General features: G+C 41.0%; 1 protein-coding gene across 9 annotated transcripts in view; it reads right to left on the bottom strand.

The window, feature by feature from the left end:
- The window catches only part of Tenm3 (teneurin transmembrane protein 3), a 1,310,468-nt gene that overhangs the window by 720,447 nt on the left and 573,582 nt on the right, over nt 1-16,439 (bottom strand). For all 9 annotated transcript variants that reach the window (XM_076553327.1, XM_076553324.1, XM_076553329.1 and 6 more), the window contains exon 4: nt 11,973-12,052. The gene's annotated coding sequence lies outside the window, so the exon portion shown is untranslated. The remainder of the gene's footprint in view (nt 1-11,972; nt 12,053-16,439) is intronic.

Here is a 16,439-nt window from a genome sequence, read left to right as displayed (position 1 = left end):
TATACGTTTGTTGATCAAAAGAGTGAATGAATCAGACAGACTGGGTGACAGGAGAAGGGCAGCCATCAGGGAGAGAGATGTAGGGGAGGTCCTTGTTATGGAGAAATAGTATGAATCTCTTGTTTGGACTAAAAAAAATAATTTGGCCTAGGGGAGCACAGGGAAGGTGAAAATAAGTAATAAGGAATAACATGGAAGGGTAAATTAGGAGCGAATGCTGGGCTGTGGCTTTTCTGCTTTTAAGTGATAGTTGTTGAACTGGAGATGGACATTCTTGCCCCTTTAAGCTCTTATATCTTCAACCTACAGACCTAGAAGGAAGGGCATATCTTTGTTTTGAGTGCATCTACTATCAGACCTAATATCCTTGTACTGGACCCATGGACCTCAGAGAGCATTGGTTGGAACTGTCAGGGGCCTTGAGTCTAAAGTTAAAGAAGTTTCAAGGATCTGCTGAGTCCTACAGTATGAAGGTTCATATCAGGCCAAGCCCAACATCTGAGATCAATTCAAGCCAACAGACTAAATGCCTCTAGGGTGTGCTCAGCCCTGTGGCAAAACACAAAATAAATCAAAAGCAAGATTCCCTGTTCTTACAGAACAGGAGAGATCTGTCTCTGATAGAATTGCTCCAAGTGCCCTCCCTTCCTGGAGAGGTATAAGGGAGTCAGTCAAGACTCAGGTGTCCAGACCCCCCTCATAAAGTGTCCTGTTCATGAGGTAAGCTGCTATGCTAGGATCTGGAGAATACCCAGATGCTACTGTAGACCCTCTTGGCTGTGTGTCTATCCTAGTCTAGACAAATCCAGGAAGGCAACATGAAGGAGCCCTGGATGATCAGTGGGTCATCCAATGTTCGTCTGACACCAAGAAACCATGTTTCCCTGGGCAAGATGTTTTAATGATCAGAACGGGCTTTTAATCATGGTGACAGTTTGGGTACAGTGCATCGATCAACTATTTATTGTGTATCCACTAAATGCTAAGCATTGTGCTAAAAGAATCCCAATTTTTCTTGGCTCATGTGAGAAACCAAGAGAAGGATGGGAAATTTTTACTGCAACTGCCAATTTCTGTGTGGATTATTTGAGGCTTGCAGAGGAGTTTGCAAAACTGCCTGAAGTATCCTGGAAGTGTTATATATCAGTTGGTCATAAAAAGAAGTATTACTGAAGTGTAATAAAAATCAAGTGTTTCAAATCCAAAGTGTAATGAAATGCATTAATGTAAAGGGTCATCAGAGTTTTAGGACACTTTATTAAACTGGAAACTCAGAATTTAATTCCTGGGTGTAAAAATATTTATTTGGGGGAAATGAGTTTATATCCCCATATGGAATTTGTTAAAATACACTGCTCCTAATGCCCCCGTGTCTATAAAAGCAGGCCTTTCAGCCCCCACTACCCATACGTATGCTGATTTGGTAGCCTAGTAGAGAACCCACATGAGGGGAGGCTGAACAGGGTGGTGAGGTATGGTGAAATCTGAAGAAAACCACTGAAGAGTAAGAAGCATGGTTGGTGGGTACAGAATGAGAAGGCAGCTAGATCCTTGTTGCCAATAAATGAGCATCAATAAGTGGTCAGCCTTCAACAGCACAACAGACCGCTGAGAACTGATGCTTCCCAGTGTAACTTTCCATGCTGGCTTCTGTCTCCGGGTTTCTCAGGCCAGAAGAGTGTGCAGTCTATGCTTTCTCCACTTTTATCTCCTTAACCCCATGTTTTTGCTTGTGGTGACATGATCAAGACCCAGCTGGGGTTGCTGATGACACAGAGGAGGTGCCTTCCTTGCTATGGATATGTGCATATCAGGTTATTCCATGCAGACTTTTCCTTAAGATGGGGCATGCAGTTGGTAGCATCAGGAGGGGTTTTCACCTTTCTTGATGCTGATAACATGTGGGGTGGGTGAGTCTTTGTTCTGGTGAGTCAGGATGTATATTGTAGAGCCTTTAGTGGCATCTTCAGCCTCTACTTCCCGGGTGAAGACGCCACTTTTCTCCAAAGTGTGGCAAGTGAAAAGGATTCCTGCTATTGCCAACTGTCCCCTAAGTGGTGACACCGCCCCTCTTGATAACTTTTACCTAAGTGACACATCAAACTCCCCCTTTAAGCTAACCTTTAATGCTTTATGTCTAACATAACTTTCTGATGAGAGACCTATATCATCACAATGATCATAAGAGTCCAAAGTGTTTAAAATCTCGGCCAGGAATGTTGGCACATGCCTTTAATCCCAGTACTTGGGAGGCAGAGGCAGGCAGATCTCTGAGACTGAAGCTAGTTTGGTCTACAGAGTGAGTTCTAGGACAACCAGGGTTATACAGAGAAACCCTTCCTGAAAAAAAAAAAACAAATAAAAACAAAGTATTTAATATCTCAAAGTTTGAAGCATCTAATTATGTGGCACAGGGAGTTTTTTTTTAAATAATCATGAATTATATGCTCAGACAATATCACATTTCCTTCATAGCAATATTAACCCAGGAAATTTGGTAAGTGAATGAATGATAGGTCTCAAGAAAAGGAAAATATTCTATTTGCTGTTACCTCAGGCGTAGTGAGTCTTCTTTCTATCAATGACTTAGTGTACCAAGAACACCGTGACCTATGTGGTTAACAGAATGCAGGCATTGTACATTGTTCTAGCAGATAGACTCTCTCATGCCTCTATTGAGCTCTGGAGACCATTTGAAATCCCCCTGACAGTAGTCTGAAGAGGAGAATTTTCTTTACACTTTCCTCCACCAGTCTTTGCAAGAGCAAGCTGTAGAGACCTTGGCTGGATCACCAACGACTTGATTTGGTGTGTTTTGTTTTGGACTCTTTCCTCTTACCACACTGAGAACTCTTTGTGAGTCATACGAGTTTGATTCAGCTTATGTAATCTTTGAAGAGCCTATAACAAGCCTACACATATTGAATAAATGCATATGTGAGGAAGTCCTCCTGCCTTCAAGGTCTCAACTTCTTCTCCAAGCCAATTTTCCCCCCCTAAAACACAGGTTGGACAAAATCTGCCATTTCCATGTATGAGTTAATATTTTAAGGCTGAGAGACCCAATGCCAAAGCTCTTTGCCCTTGATCGACACCATGATATTCTTCAAGAATAGGTCTGTATAAGCACAGATCTCACACATATTAAAGATAAACATTATTTAAGCCATCTCCAGGGCACAATGATCTATTACCGCTACTCAAATCCTTTCTAGAGTTTCCCTTTCCTCTTAAGAAGTCATCAGATCTCTGTTAGAGTGCCACTTTCCCTTGATTTTGAAGCTTGGCATTTAATGTAATTGTGATCTTAAAAATCTATAAAGAGCAGGAACATGGTTCACGTCAGTGAAAGACATTCTCTCGACTGCTTTGCAGAATGAACTTCCCAGCTGACTCTAACTGGTGGCGTTTGAATGGGCACATAGGACCCGGGAGGTGACAGCAGGTTGCTGGCCACTCTGAAGAGAAGAATAGCTGGGGCGCTTTCTCCGCCCACCTCCCACTGTCCCTTTCCAGGATAGAGGAAAGGAACTCTTCAAACTGGCTATCAACTGCACTAAGACGGGTCTTGAGGTCAAAATCTGACACAGAAGAGGGAGTACTGATCCAGGGTTTTCTTTGCACACCTCATTCTTTGGATAAAGGCCTATTGCACTCTGTATAAATCTACTCTAAGATCACGCTCCCACCAAAGACCTTTTGTTCATGAAGTGTGTCAATGGTAAGTAATTGAACAGAGAGAAAGGGTGGTAGGTACATCTGTAGCCAGACATATAAATAGACGCACACAGAATCCACCACACAAATTGCCACTCTCTTCTTGAGCAACTCTGAGAAGTGCCAACTGCTGGCTGACTCCCCCATGCTATGTAGGTCAGGACGATACGAGAACCCACACGATAAAAAAAATCACAACAAAATGTCCCCTTAGTTGGTCCTAAGGAGTTATATAAAGCGCCTCTAATTGACCACATCAGAGGAGATTTTTGAACTTCTTGCATGAAAACAACTTGGCGTTCCTGGTGATCAGACCATTTGTAGCAAGGGTTTACTCTGAGTGCTCCAGAATAATAGGGACAGTATTTTTAAATAAATGTGTTGCAACATGCAGGCTGAGTTTTCAAAAGCCTCATCTGCTCCCCTTTTAGAAAGGTGGGCTGCTGCTCTGCTGGAGGAGGGAGATTGGCTCCCAGGATTTTTTTTTTTCAATAAACAGTGTTGGAGAGGGACTTTTTTGGTACTTGAATGTTATATGTTTAAAAAGAAAAAAGTTGCCTTTAGAGAAGTACAAAAAAAAAAAAAAAAAACCTTTTACTCTGAACATGCCATTCAGTTGAAGTCGCCTTTGTTAATTCAGTGGGGCTTTGTTATGTTCACAAATTGAATTTTTTTGGACACCCGACTCTTCTAAAACTTGCTATGGTGGAACCATTGATCACTATTAGCCTCATCTAGATGGTACAAACCAGCAAGGAGCATTCTCTGGTGATAATTCTGGGTTGGGTAAAGTAAACATCACAGAATCTGTAATGTAAGGAAATGGCTTTGTCAGGGCAATGGGGAAGAAGGAAGAAAGAAATAAAAATGTATTGAAAGTCATGGAGCCAAACTTCTCCTCTGATAGTTATTTATATACATAATTCTAATTAAAATTATTTATTACTAAGTAAGCATCACTTTCTGACTAATCATATTCTTTATACTTGACATCTATCATCATTCAAATTATGGAATACTTAAAATTGTATAATGAAGAGTTTACATAAAATTTGGGGAATGTATGAAAACTAAAAAAATGAATTTCTATATGAAAGACTGTTAGTAATGATAGAAGATGTTGGTGAAGTTTATTTAGGTAATATCTGCATGGTAACTACACTTCCTCATAGAATATTCCCTGGAGCCACTTTCTGGAGCAGACCAGGTTACAAAGGTCATGGAGTTCATTTGCTATGATATTTCTTATGTGATCAGGTTCACAAAGCAATGAACAAGTCAGCGCCCGAGAACGATATAGTACAAATAGCTCCACAATAAAGGATTTCAAGCAAGAGATCTCAATTCACATGAACATCTAATCACACGTAATAGAGAGATACACAAAGTAGATGGACAGGGGAGAGTGTGAATACAGTATTGAAATCTAATCCAGTCAAGGTCAAAGAATGCAGACTCACTGCCTCCACAAAAGCTTAAGAGTGTCAGTCTTGATATTAGAAGCCATTTCTTCGCTACTAGAAGGAGCACCGCCCAGGGTGGTATTTTCCAGGGAAATTGTCCATTTTCATGCATTTTTGCAGACATTGATGAATCTTTTCCTACATGGTAGACATGTAGTATTGTAGTATTTTGTACGTGCTATGGAGGAATGAGGGAAGAGAGCAACCATAGTCTTTTGTATTGCTAGAGTTCTCTGACGTGAGACATGGGCACTTAGTCTTCTTGCTCTCCCTTTTAGCCTGCCTACTTATCGGGTTTATTTACTTCTGGTATCTTCCCTGTAGCAGACCTTTTTATTCAGAACCTAACAAGAAAGATGACTTTGCATGAAGACTGGCAATTGGCCGCATTTCCTGGAGGTAAAATTTTTCAGTCTTTATTGCCCATGGCTCAACTGTCTCATTGCATTGTAGTCAGAGGTAGAATCTTGAGTTCTACTCGCTCCATTAAAAAAGTCACTGGTATTGCATATTGTCGTCTTGTCTTCCACTCACCAAGTTCAGGGTTTCAACATTGCTTAATGAGATATGATAGAATAGAAGACCGTGGCTGGTATCTGCACCGCAATCGGAGAGTCTAGAGAATGGAATCCTGATAGAACATGGAGTTCTTATAAAACCATTATCCCAAATGTAATAGTAGGTATAATTTGCTGTGTATGCCATGTACTGGCATCCTCACTTTGAACTGATACATAGGTACCTTAAAATAGTAACCAAATTTTGTGTTCATGAAATTGTACTAGGGAGATATATAATTCCAATTTTACAGATTGAGGAACTGAGAGAGAGAGAGAAATGAATCAAGATTGACAGCAGTTGGGATTGGAAAGTGATGGAATAGGAATGCAAAGCTATTTTGCATTTATTTATTTATTGTTTGTTGATTAGAAAACTAAAAGCAAAAAGGTGTACCTATCCATCTAATCTCTGGAGAACTATTTCCTCCAACTCTTAGGTTTGCTTGTCTCACTCACCTCTGTCCTGACTTTTCTCTGGTGATAGCATGTTGAGAAGTTGTTTCTTAGTTGGCCATCCCTGATGTGGGCCATTTGCTGTCAAACTGAGCATTTTGGTTGCAGAAGCATCTGGGAAGGCTTGGAGTCATCTTGTACTACAAATAGCAGCCTTCTACAGTGGTGATGTCTCTTGCCACAGCACAGAGACTATGTGGTGGGCCTGGTTTTGAGAACTTGGTCACAGAAGACACTGGGACAAGAACATAGCCCTTGGAAGACAGGTAATATCTGAGTATATATAGCCACTCCATGGCATTCCACAAGGCTCTTGTTTTCTACATCTGGAAATTCACCTCCACAGGCATGCGGAACTGAGCACCAGGTCAGGAACCTATGCCAAAAACTCTTCATAATGCCACTTTACAATCCGAGTCTCATCTAACACAAAGAAAGATTACATTATAGTGATCAAGGGCTGTGAGCATCTCTAGACTAATTCATATCTGGTCCTAGACAAAACTAGAAAAAAAAAACCCACAAACTTCCCAATGGTTCTTTGTAACATACTTTGAAGTGACTTTGCCAATAGCCCTGCAGGATTAAGTAGGTATTTTTTATCTTTGATATAACCTACCCCTAACTCCATTTTATTCACCTATAACTTCCCATAGCTAAACTGCTATTCAAATTTAATTGTCTATTTAAAAATAGCCAGTGACCTAAGCACGGATACTATTTTTTTTGATATGCATGCATATTGTGTGCAGGAGCATGGGAGAGAAAGTTGTGAGGGGTCAGAGGCCATCCTTGCATGTCATTCCTCAGGAATCATTCACCATCTTCATGATAGTCTCTCAAGAACCTGGAACCTGCCAAGCAGGCTAGTCTGGCTGACAATTGAGCCCCAAGATTCAACCTCTCTCTATTCCCTAGTACTAACAAGTGCATGTCACTGCACCCAGATTTTTACATAGATTTTGGAGATCAGACTCAGGTCTTTCATGCTTGCAAGGCAAGCACTTTAGTGATTGAACTATCTCTTTGGCTGTGGATATATATTATATATTATGTTTCTAATGTAATATTATATATGTAATATAATATGATACATGATATATAATATATATTTAATATATGTATATTAAAACGTCTTTCTTTCATCCCTATTCTGTCATTAGTTAAGTATTTTCATAAAACAATCTGTTTAGTGCCTTCATTGTTTGTTTTTTGATTTTGGCAATGGAGGCTGAATGCCATTATGGCTAGACAGAAGACAGGCAGAGGGATCATAAGGGAGGGCTCCTACAGAGTATGATGCAAACATAAACAGTCAAAGCCCGAACACTGTCTTGGATTCAGGCCCCTGGAGACTCTCTGACATCACGTCAGAAGCTTCAGAGAGCTGCAGCCTTTTTCTCCCCATGTCTCAGGCAGGCCCAACAAGAAGACACTAGATCACACCTCTCACTCGGGGCTCTGCAACAACCCCATTAATTCTGAGGATTCAACTAAGCAGTGCGGTGAAAAATTACCACCGCATCTCACAAATTTGAAACTTTTCCTTCGCTCCAAATGCTGTGTCGGCAAAACACCAAAACATCCAGATGAAAAGTAAGATCTGCAGTCAGCCATTCTGATTTTTGTTCCGCACAACAACAAACAGGGAGCCACTTACAATCATCGGAACGGCTTGCGATGTTTTCTGACATTGTTAATTTATGCTGTTTCTTTCATCTCACCCAATTCTCTGATTATCCACCAACTAGTGATATAATCAGCTCAGCATCCCGGGGGAGGGAGGGAGGGAGGGAATACTCAGTTTGAGCTCTATGTGGGCATTTTTGAATACCCTTTTTCTTTTGGTCAACACAGCAGGAAAAAAAAATGACAAGGGTGTGTGCAAGTCAAACGTTTTGCCATGCTGCATTTAATTTTTACCTAGAAATAGGTAGTGCTCGCTGACTGAAAAGGATACCCTTGGCTAACTTGTGACTTTCAATAGTTTATAGTGTCCTTCGAACCCATTTATGAAAGAGTCTGCCCAATATTTTATTTTTTCATTTTCCCACTGGCCTTTAAAAAGAGTGAACCCCATGTCAGGAAAATTATGATTATTCAGTTATTAGTGGGTGTCATTTTTGTCAAACACCATTCTTTAGTTTTTACATTTAGGAAATGTTTCTGAATATTATTGGTCATATTGTGTTTGTTACAGAGTCCAGGGTTGCCTCAAACTCACTGTGTAACCATGGCTGTCCTCAAACTCCTGATTCCCCTGCCTCTTCCTCCAAGGGGCTGGTCTCATGAGTAAGAATCTCCTACCTAGTTTGTTCATGGATATTTGTTAGGCTTAATTAAATTATCTGAGTATCCTTACAAAATATAAAGTACACGACCATCAAATTGAGGCGTTTTGTTTAAAACATAGGCCTAAAGAATATTTTTTTTTTCTCAGCCGGGTGGTGGTGATACACACCTTTGATCCTAGCACTTGGGGAGGCAGGGTCAGGTGCTTCTCTGTGAGGCCAGCCTGGACTACAGAGTAAGTTCCAGGACAGCCAGGCCGACACAGAAATATCCTGTCTTGTGTGATGATATTTTGTGGATGCTCTAACAAATAAAGCTTGCCTGAAGATCAGAGGGCAAAGCCAGCCACTAGTTAGCCATAAAGGCCAGGCACACACCTTTAATCTCAGCACTAGGGAGGTGGAGACAGGAAGTGATATGGCTGGGTGGAGAAAAGGAATGTAAGGTGGGAGGACACAGGAGCTCAGTCCTTTTGACTGAGGAGTTGATGAGGTAAGAGGCGGCTTCAACTTGTTCCTTTGTCTCTCTGATCTTTTAGCATTTACCAATTAGAATTCGTGCTACAGTCTTGAAAAACCAATATATCTGTATGTATCTCTATCTATCTATCTATCTATCTATCTATCTATCTATCTATCTATCTATCTATCTATCTATCTATCTATCTATCTATCTATCTCTCTATCTATCTCGCTATCTATCTCTCTATCTATCTCTCTATCTATCTATCTATCTATCTATCTATCTATCTATCTATCTATCTACCTATCTACCTATCTATCATCTATCTATCTATCTATCTATCTATCTATCTATCTATCTATCTATCTATCATCTATCTATCTATCTATATTCTATGTAATATATATGAACGTTTTTCTCACGGATCTAAATCAGAACATGTGAACACCAATAAGCCTTCTTAATAGAAAGCCCCATCAGGCAGTCAGTCTTTTACAGTGTTCCTCTTTTGGTTTTCTTTGGTAGATTGCATATTTGTGCTTTACCTGGGCTGGACAGTGCATTGTTGCCCTGCCTGATTTGGGGAAAGTTTGGAGGTCCGTGGATGCTACCTTTGTCTCCTCATCAGAATATATGCTTATGAGTGTACTTTATAGGCAGCAGTTGACCTGACGTTACAGCCCATGAAATGTTCTCCTTCAGTGCGCGTCTCAGAGGACCACTAAGCCATTTGAGTTTATATATTAGCTATTACAGACGGAAAATGCTTGTCCTAGAGAACCTCCCAGTATAGGGAAAGTGGTTTCCATGAATAGACAAGAGAAGGGTTTGAAGAGAGGGTACTTAAAAGACAAGGGGAGTTGACAGATTTTATTAGAGTGGCATTCAGCGGAAAAGTGTTTTCTGAGGTGAGATGCTAGAGACTCGGAGGAGTTTCACCAGCCATGGTCTTTAGAGAGCCCGGTATTGGGCTGGCAGGGAAGTTTAAGCTGTATCATTACAGCAGAAAACACACAGGCACTCACATTGGAGCCTGAAGCGTCTGACTCCTGTCAGTCATAAGAGGAGCCCTGCACCTACTTTCTCCAGGAATGATAATTTATCATTTACAATGATAACTTATTCTAAAAATGTCATTTACTTGATGCCTATTAGCTCTGCAGACGGTCTTTTACAGAGTGTGATTTGTCACAACTCACATGTGAACGGAAAAAAAAAGGGAAGTCAGAAAAAAAGAATTCAGCAAAGCAAATTAGACAAGTTCTTCCTTATGCCCTCGACCGGTAAACTCTGTAAACGCGGCAAACGCTGCATGTACACTTCCGGGGCCATTGCTCCGTATGCGGCGTGTAAAAGGTAATGTTACAACTCTTTGCAAGGACCTTACAAGAACAGTTATTGAGGACCTACATGACAGTAAATCATTAAAATATACCTTCTGTTAACTGCTTTCATGTTAGTAGAGAAACAAAAACCTCACCGTTTCCTAAACTGAGGTCAAGGGACCAGAGATATCCCGCGTGCAGGAGACGGTACACAGCATATAGTTTTGATTAATTACTCACCAAGCATATAAGAATTTATGTGTGGGCCCACAAGAGCACTTATTAAAGTATTCTCTTCTCACTTTTTCTGAGACACCCTTAGGGGAAAAGTAAAAATCAGTGCCTGGGCGGGATATTAAAAAGAAACAACAGTAGGTAGGCACTGTTATTTTATGTAACAAACAAACCACAATTTTATTATTAAAAGAATAAAAAAAAATCTATCCAGTCCCTTTTCACAGGAAGAAAAGCAAAAGAATTCTTGTTACAAGTCCTAAATTTATGTCAAATCCACACATTTAAAAGGGAAGTCTTTTGTTTTGGATACAAAGTTAATTTAAATCTAGTAACTTGAATACAAAATAACACTACTGACTAAACCACACTGGTTATCTATTGCCATAGAGTTTTAAGCTGTGTTTCTCATTGCTAAACCTTTGTGGTGATTTCTACAATAAATGGAATGATATGTTTGAATATTGAAGAATAGAGAAAAAAATCTGTGTAAGCAACTTATTTTCCCCCCCATGTAAAATCTTACTGTTCCTATGTACTGACATTGTGCACTGATTCCACACTTTAGAAAGCTCTCTGCTTGGTGGGAACTTGATGTTGAATCGTATTTAAAAAAAAAAAAAAAGATACTGTCAATTGAGAGAAAACAAGGAAACTCAGAACTCGACTCATTAAGCCCAATGAGTCGGGGACTTTTGAATGATTTGCACGGAGAACCCAGATCTCCTAGAAATACTGCTGTGCACACATCCTGAGCAGAACGCGTGTCAGCTTTCCCTGTTGTAAATTCTTTTGTAGCATCTTGGTAGAAAGACACTTCCCATTTTGTGGCAACCCTTCGGAATGTGATTTTCAATGAATCCGTTCACAAGGTTCAAAAGCCTTAAATTACTAGACCGCGGTTACCATTGAGAAAATGCACCAAGCAATATCAAGAAGATCGAGCAAACATAACCAGGTACAAGATGAATTTTCTAAAGTCACCATGTAAGCGCTTCTCGGAAAGGATTAAGACTTTCCCTGAACAAGAAAGTTCCCAAACAACTCACTTCCGAGAGCGGGAAACATACACGCTTTGCGGTTCCTTGTGCTTGGCCAACTTTATGCTGGTAACCAATTCTCTCTGAGATTCTGTATTTTAGAATGTCCTCATTCATTTAATCTTCTAGGGAAAAAAAAGCTATAGAAGCATAATGATTTTTGTGGGATCAAAACAAACAAACAAACAAACTAACTAACTAACAACTAACTAACTATCTAACTAACAAACCACAACCATGCAAATCCGACCAAGGGCGCGTTTTATAGAATCCCTGATGTAAATGGTTGCAGGTGGTGAGAACCAGGCTCAGGGGCCGTGGATCAACCACAGCGCTGCCAAAGTAACTTGCTTTGTTACCACAAACAACTTGTGTTCTGTAGAAAGCCTCCGCTCTGAGGACATTTCGGTCCCCAGGTCCACTTACCTTCTCTTCTGCAAAGAGGTCCTCAGCTCCTGCCCTTCCGTTGAAATTCCAAATCTCTCTGTCTTGGAGAAGCCGTGGATCTGGAACAGAGGACACCGAAAGATGTAAACCGGATCAAAGGGTTATTGATATTCTCTGTGGAAATGTAAGATTCTAAGTCCTCAAAAGTAAAATCTGAATTATAACAAGTCTATTGCTGGATTCTAGCAGTGGAACAGGAAAAACTGATTAGCAGTTATTAAAAAATAAAAACAAAACCATGACTGTCAGCCAGGGCCTGTAACCCCAGCTGTTTGGGAGGTAGAGGCAGGGAGATAAATTCAAGGCTAGGGTGAGTTCCAGAGGGAGTTCAGGGCCTCACTGGATGACCCAGTGAGAACTTATTTCAACATTAATGTTTAAAAGAGGACCCGGGATCTAGCTGGGTGGCAGAGCACTTGCCTAGCATGTTCATGAGGGCCTGGGGTTAGTCTCCAGGGCTATATATAAAAAAAAAAGAAGAAGAAGAAGAAGAAAGAAAGAAGAAAAGCTACCTGAGCAGTGTGCTAAGTGAAGTTTGATTTCATAAACGCACACATGCAGAGTCACTTGGCATTTTCCCTATAATTTAAAAGGAAAAATTTTGCATGATTTGTTTACATTTACAAAAAGTGAGGTGCTGTGGGGTTTACCTAAGACAGGCCACCTTCTCCTCTTGTTTAAAGCCTTTCCTCCCCCATATCCCCAGTCCCAGTTATGTAGGACCAGGATGTGGGTTAGACCAAGAACTGGAAACACCTCAAATTATATTTGTGTTTTCAGGAGCCAGGAGTACATTCACTACAGCTCAAACTTAAAGTGTTATTTTTTTGGTAAGGTCAATGAAAAATGAATTGTAGGAGCTGCTTTTTTTTTTCTTTTTGCATGCCATTTAATCATTTAAACCATAACCACACCTAAAACAAACCAATTCCCTGAGTTTCTTGTTTTAACAATTAGCCCCTTGGAGTTATTTCCATGTGTCAAATAGTGAGTTGAAATCTCTGTATTCCTTTTGTTCTCTTCTGTCACCAAACACTAAGGGCCAACTAACCAAACCATATCAACAAACAAACAAAAAATGTGGAGGACTCAAGAATCATAAAGACAAGGCAGAGGCGATTCTTTCTCTCCACCAGGGAAACTTCTTTATGGAGAGGACGGTTTTAATGCAGAGACTCAAAGCACAGAGAACTTGGGAGTGCTCATCCCTAACTGGGGACATCTATAACACACCTCCTTCTTCTCAACACTGAGGAAACATTATAGAAAGTGGGGGGAGGGGATTGTAAAAAGGGTTGAAGAGACTGATACAAAGTAATACCTTTCAGACATGATAGGGTCATTGCATCCATGTATCCACAACAGCTGTGGTTGCCTGCACAAGATCTGCATAAGATCAAGCCAGTTGACACCGCTTCCTGGCACACAGAGATTATGAGTTTCTACACCTGGACCAGCAGCTTTTGGAAGCTGATAGCTGCTGAGGATCAGTTTCCTTCAGTGGTGTGACACATGGTAGGTTCCCTCGTGTTCCAGTGGATGGCTTTATAGATATGGCTTATAGAAAAAGAAGAGGAGGAGTGAAGTGGAGAAAGAGGAAGAAGAAGACATAAAGTTGGGAGGAAGATGGGGGCACTTGGCAGAGGTTTGGGGAGTGAGTGGTGGCAGATATGATCTATATGCAATGTATTCATGTATGGCTTGGTCAAAGGATCCATTTTTAAAAATTAAAAATAGTGTTTAGATCTGCCTGTCATTGATGTAATTATCAGAAAAAGAGGAATTAGGAGCAGCTACTGTTTCCGAAAGCAGGCACATTTTTCAAACACAAGTTGAGATATCAGATTTGTGTCTGGTTCATATGTTAGTTGAAAATGTTGAATTATGACGTTGGGAGTTGTAAAATGGGTATCATTCTTTTTATAAAATCTTTCTCTTGTGCATGTGTACGCATGAGTTGGTATGTGTGAGTTCAGGTGCACATGTGCCAGTATAGCATGAATGTGACGGACAGAGGCCAGCCACAGGTGTTGGTCCTTGCCTTCCAATTTGTTTGAGATGCAGGCTATGTTGTTCCTGTGCTTTGTATGACAGACAGGTGGCCTGTGGCCTGTGAACTTTCCATTACATGGTAGGGCTCCTTGGTAATCCACAAGCACACTCTTCCACCAGGCTTTTCCCAGCTTTGCATGAATTCTGGATATCTGAATTGAGTTGCACATACTTACATGGCAAACACTTTACCCACTGAGCCATCTCCCCAGCCTAAATGGGTGTAACCCTTCAGGAGATGGGGAAAGGATGGCTTACAGTTTGAGGAAATACCTGCCTGAAAGGGGTCTGGAGGATAAAAAGGAGGAAGTAAAAGAGGCAGGAAGTAGTAAGTCTGCGAAGGATGGGAATCAGGGACAGGGAGTCACTTGGAAGTGTTGGAGAGAGTATTTAAGAAGGAAGAATTGGCTGACCATGTCCAATGCGGCAGGAAGGTTTGAAAAGACAGGAGTTGGTGGGAAACCACAGGACCTGATGTTCTAGAACATCTCTAGCATCACACACAGCTTGTTTTCAGATGGTGGCCGGGAAAAGAGATTACAGAAGAAGAAGAGGAAGAAGAAGAGGAAGAGGAAGAGGAAGAAGAAGAAGAGGAAGAGGAAGAGGAAGAAGAAGAGGAAGAGGAAGAAGAGGAAGAAAGAAGAGGAGGTCAGATTATGACTAGAAACGGGGTGAGGGGATGGTAATTTCAGAGTAGAGGGAAATGTTCTCCTTAGGGTGGGTGTGAAAGCTTCTGAGTGCATATGAATCAGTCTGTGAGTACACCACAAGATGGGAACATGAGGCCAGCAGCAAGGGGCAGGCTGCAGAGGTCAAAGGAAGGGGTGGACAGGGTGACAAGGACCAATGGCAGGTGGGAAATTGGACTGGGAAAGGAAGAGAAATGTCATTTATCTCCAAGATGGTAAAAAGTTGTTTTGAAGGTAGGCCTGCGTGGAATATGTGGCCGGACACAGTGAGCCCTACGGAGGATGCTAAGGAGAGTGACCATGCCACATGGTTAGGAGTTACAGACAGGAGAGTGACCATGCCACGTGATTAGGAGTTACAGACACAGGACACAGACCATTAGGGATGAATCCGGAGCTGACTTGGGGAAACTTGCATGATTGCCTCAGGAAGTTCTTCATCAAGCAGCAGTTGAGAAGATAAAAGATTAGAGGAACTCAGATGGGGATTTGCTTTGAGAAATACAAGAGCATCAAGGAGGTACGTAAAACTACAGAAGAGAGCAGAGAACCAAGCCTGCCGGGTCGGACTGCATTCAATTATTGTCAATTGAATTACTGATTGATTAAGCCCTCCCTGTCTCCCCACTTTTCCTCTTTCCTCTTTCTCTCTCATCTCTCTCTCTCTTTATTTTTTTCACCTATTGCTTTATTTAGCAATACTTACTGGATGGTTTTATTATCTTAGGTATTTTGCAAGGTATCACATGGGGAAGGGAAAGCGACTTGAGATCAAGATAAGCTTACTTCCTGGTACTTTCCTATACTCTGTTACCATAGATCCTTGGCTTTCTCAGGCTTCTTCTATATGTATCAAAACTGGATGTGCGTTTGTGTGAGGATTTATATCTATATAGTCATCTATGTTATAATATCATCCGTTTGCCACACTCATTGATTAATAGAATTTTCTTCCCACATAGTAGGTATTGGGGTAGGGTGCTGTGTAAGTGTGTGTGTGTGTATATGTGTGTGTGTTTTATTTTAAAACCTTTGTACTCTTCATGCTGATGGCTGTGTACCCAGCAGTGCTGCTACAAAATAGCCTCTAACTATTCATGAAGCTAGGTGAGGGAGAGTCCTAAGAAATATTCAGGGCATGGGGGAGAATGGACGAGGCACCCTGATATTTGAAATGGATTCTTAAGCGGAAAAAAGGAATTCAGCTCCTAGACTGCTGCATATATGGCATTCTGTAAGCACAGTTCGGTACAGAAGGAAGAAAGGAAGGAAGATAGAAAGAAAGGAAGCAAACAATCCAGAAAGTCATCTTTTAACCAAGGAAATAGGATTCAAACATATCTGGACACTCATATTGGCATCACCATGCTGGGGAAAGAAAGTAGGTAAATGGCCCAACTCTGTGCTTAAATCTCCAGGCAGCTCCTGGAGCTCTAGACTTGGAGGGATGTTATGTAATTTCCACCGAACTAGATTTGAATTTCACCTTTTAAAATGTATATTTTAGAGCTTCTTGTGGAAATTCAGGAAGTTCATAGCTCAGTGTTGCCCTTAAGCTGAAAATTGTGGCCCTTCCTTCCCTATGACAGCTGGGTCCTCCTGACCTTGAAGTCAGATTAAAATGTCTATGCCTTAATGGGCTCCTCTGCAAAATGGGTTGAAATGATACCTTACCATGGGCTTGCCATGAGAAGGATAAAGTGAG

This window comes from Peromyscus maniculatus, chromosome 17 (genome assembly GCF_049852395.1).
Source record: "Peromyscus maniculatus bairdii isolate BWxNUB_F1_BW_parent chromosome 17, HU_Pman_BW_mat_3.1, whole genome shotgun sequence".
Taxonomy (NCBI): Eukaryota; Metazoa; Chordata; class Mammalia; order Rodentia; family Cricetidae; genus Peromyscus; species Peromyscus maniculatus.
This window is presented reverse-complemented; position numbering and strand designations above follow the sequence as displayed.